Source organism: Cynara cardunculus, assembly GCF_001531365.2.
Source record: "Cynara cardunculus var. scolymus isolate 2C chromosome LG 2, CcrdV1, whole genome shotgun sequence".
Taxonomy (NCBI): domain Eukaryota; kingdom Viridiplantae; phylum Streptophyta; class Magnoliopsida; order Asterales; family Asteraceae; genus Cynara; species Cynara cardunculus.
Window position 1 is genome coordinate 56,166,525 of NC_037529.1, and position 4,227 is coordinate 56,170,751.

Below are 4,227 nucleotides of genomic sequence, written 5' to 3' on the forward strand. Positions count from 1 at the left end.
TATGCTTCTGTTTAGGCTCAAAAAGATAAACCGTGTGAACTACACAAATTTATCAGACTCAATATGTGATCAAAAAGACTTGAAAGGGGGACATATATCCTTCTGATTCAATATCAACTTTCTCCGAATGAGAAATTGATAGATGATGAGCTGCGTTCCCCAAGTGAGTAGCTGGTGGGGTTGTGACAAGAATTGGCCTGAGCTTTGCCTTTTTCAATATTAGTTTCGAAAGAATTGAGAACTAATAGATTATGTGGTATGCCCGGATTTTATAAGTTTGTAACAGGATTTTCGTATTCTTTTAATCCTGACACAACTCTCATCAATTCTTTTAGCTCACAACAACTACCCCTCTCATTTTCATTTTAATCTCCGCACACAAACCCTTTTTGATTTAAAGCTCACTCAAATATGGTTGTCCTCATGGGTAGGTTTGTCGGTTCTGACATTCCATTGAGGTATTTTTGATAAGCACTCAGTCCCTCCTAAAAATTTAGCATTATGCTCAATTGATCACAAACAGTTGATCAAAAATAATATTTCAGATAAAGCACAATGATCAGATAAAAATTGATCAAAATATTTGGCTTTAAGCACAATTAATGAAAGAATGATGCGACAACGATAATGATTATGACGTATATGAGAGAAATGAAAGAAGATCTGTAAGAACGAGTTTACAGATTCTGATATTAAAAAAAAAATTGAATGTATATGAATCAACAAAAAACAATATCAGAAAACAAACTTGAATACAAACGAGCGTATTATCACCGAAAATGATTATCATTTTAAGAGACGTGATAATAACAGTTTGAAGAATAGCTGAAACAGGTATTGGAGTTATGTACGACGAGAAATTACACAAGTAAAATCTCAAGAAATACCTGTTCAAAAAAGTACTCGTTTCCCAAAAAAAATTATTCACTTTTCAAAAATATTTATTAAAAACTTCTAGAGACTCCCCCTAGAAAGTTGATTTTAGAAATGATTCAGTTTAGCTCAAAAAAGTAAAAAATGGAAACATGTTTAGCACGGGTCCTAAACTGTGTGTTTAGAAGCCACACTCGGTAATGCACGAGTCCTGAACTGAATTATTCAGAAGCCTTGTTTGGAATAAATTACAACTCCCCCTACATTGGTGTATCACTGAAATGATATTTTGATCAGTACAAAATTGACACACCTGCAAAACCAGATTAAGTAGATTTTGGTACCCAAATGAATTTGGGTCCTATTTTGTTAGTATCGGGTTGGGGTATGTTGTAATTTCCAAACCATCTATTCCTATAAGATATATTCTTTTTAGCACTGTGAACAGGATGATCAGTATGATCAGGAATAAAATATGATCCGTACCAGTAATTGTGATCATACCTGTTCTTACCTTTCGAACTGTTCTGATATCTGTTATCTGTACTCCATCTGTTATAGATCTTCTTGTTCACAAAATCTGTTGATTTACATGTGGAGCACATGATCCTTTTCTTGCTAAGATTTATCAAGTCATAATTGGATCTCACAAAACAAGGAAGATTATTAGTAGCAACAGGAGTACGAGTTGAAACAGATTCAGATTTACAAACCCAAATGCTTTTAAATTTTGAATGATAATTGGGTGATCCAATGACATACCCTTGATAATACTGATTTGAAGAACGAGAATAGTTCTTAGAAATAGTAGATACTAAGGCTGCTAGAATAACTGTTCGATTTGAGACAGTCATAAAAGCTAGTTTTACATTGTGATGGAGAACCAATTAAACTTTGTGCACAAGAAAAGTCTTTGACTTTTTGTAAAAGTTGGTCTCTTTCAGCAGTAACTAAATCAAATTTAATTTTAAGTTCAGTTTTCATCTTCATCTCAGTTTCAAGGTCTGTCTTTAGATCAGACAATTTGCTTGTAGTGTCTAGGAGTTTATCTTCTAACTCCTTCTAAAGCATTTCAAACTTTCTCTTCTGATTTATCAACTCTCGTTTCTCTTCATCTGAGCTGCTCTTGTCATTCTCCGAGGCGATGTCAAGCCACTTTTTCTTATTTGCAAGCTCTTTAGCAATTGTTGTATACTTCTTTGAAGTATTTCATTTCTCAAGAGCAAATTGCTTCTTCTCTTCGTCTAAAGTCTTCTACTTTAGATCAATACTTTCAGATAATTTCTGTAATTGACTCTGACAATCTTCGGAGATGTCTTTCTTTTCTTTATCATTCTTGGCTCGTTCCAAGATGATTAGCTGCTCAAAATCTGAGATTTGCTTTAACAGCATTTTAGCATTCAGTTCGAGAGAATTTATCTTTTTCTCGTAAGATACACGTTCAGCTCCAAACCGTTTCTCGAAATCAATAAATCTTTTCTTTTCTTTCTCCAATTCTTTTCTCTCTGCATTTAAAACCTTCTTAATTTCTAAACCTTTATTCCTCTCCAAAAAATCAACTTTCAGTTCAGATCTATGCAGTTTAGCTGTTAATTCTTCGATTTGTTTCTTCAAACTAACTGTGTCTTGTGAATTAGAACCAGTTTTCATCATATCGTTCAGCTTTTCTAGCAAAACTCTCTTTTCTTCTTTCTCTCTCTCATTATAATCAGTCAGACGAATTGTCCATGATATGTTCTTGTTAAGCTCCGAATTTAGTTTATCGTATTTTTCTTTAAGCTCTCTGTAATCTCTCTCGTAAAAAGCTGCCATTTTCAAAAACAAGATTGATCAATTACAAGATCTAATGCGATGAAATCAGTAAAAGAAATCAGGAACAGTTTAGCTCAAAAAGAAAAACAGAAACACACTAAAACTAATGCACACAAAAACTGATGAGAAATCAGATATTTGACGAAAAACTGTCAAAAATCAGTAAAAACAGTCAAAACTGTTGAAAACAGTTAAAAAACTGTTAAAAACAGTCAAAGACAGTTGAAACTGATGAAAAACAGTTTACGCGACGGAAAAATAGTTCAACGATTCTCAAACAGTTTAAACACAACACAAAACAGATAAAAAATGATCCAAAAATTACAATCTAAACAAAAATTTAAAACTCAAATACAAAACACAAAAAAAATAACAATTGATCCAAAAATGAAAATCTAAACAAAATTAAAAAAAATAAGCCCAAATCTTTCCAAACTAAAAAAGGATGTTCCTTGAAGCCTGTGTAAATCCTTGATTGAGAAAACATCCGATAAGATGAAGCTTGGATTGAATACAGATGACCTTGTGATGCCTAAACGAATGAACAGTCTCTTCTAATAAAGCTTCCTGCTAAACAGCCACTGTTGTTGTCAATCCTTAGTCAACTCTGGTATTGCTGTGCCTGTCAGCAAGTAGAATCTGACAGTGAAATCAATCCTGAACACAATGAATTGCTTATGGATGTTGTTACATATCTACTTCTTGCTTCTGCAAAGGCTCTGGGTTCCCACTATGCACTTATCTTTGCAACTCTATTTGAACCGTTTATGGATTTTGTGAGAGAATCAAATTCACTGCTTCAAAAAAAGTTTACAGCAGCAGTAAAACACAAACTTTTAAATCAGTCAACACTTATTTAAAATGCTCAAATCAAGACTCCTTAACAACTCAAAGAACAGTAATCAATGGGCCAGCAGACAAGTACAAAATGCAGCAACAACAGAATGAAGATAGTGCCAAAAACACAAAAAGAGCTGCCAATTGATAGTTCCTTGTAGAGACAGCAATTATTACAACACACAGCAACCATATAAAATTCAAGATGATACCATAAATTTGAATACAGCAGCTCTTATCACTAAACAACAGAGCCTAGAAAAGTTCACAAGTGGTCTTCAAGGTGAAAATCACATTATCAAAATTAATCAGGCTGAAAAGATAGCTGGGAAGATGCTTGGGTAAATTCTTGTTACTAAACAAACAAATCTCCAAGGCAAATTTGATAGCAAGGTTACTGATTTTACTTGCACGAAACCTCAATCTAATGCACAATAATCTTCAAATCAGAATGAAATAGACAGCAATAACCTGTAAAATCTTAATGAAACAGCAAGAACAAACCAAATCAAATCTGATAGAAGCTGTCAAAGTGATCAAACAAGCAGGTGAAGTCAAGAAATTTTGTGCTATCCAGAACCTTAAAATCAAACAGCAACCTATGATATCCTTGATAAAACAGCAAACCTGTATTTTGTAATCCCAAGCAATTGCAAACAGTGACAATGTTGCGGATTCTTTTACCTGTACTGACTCAGCAGCAGA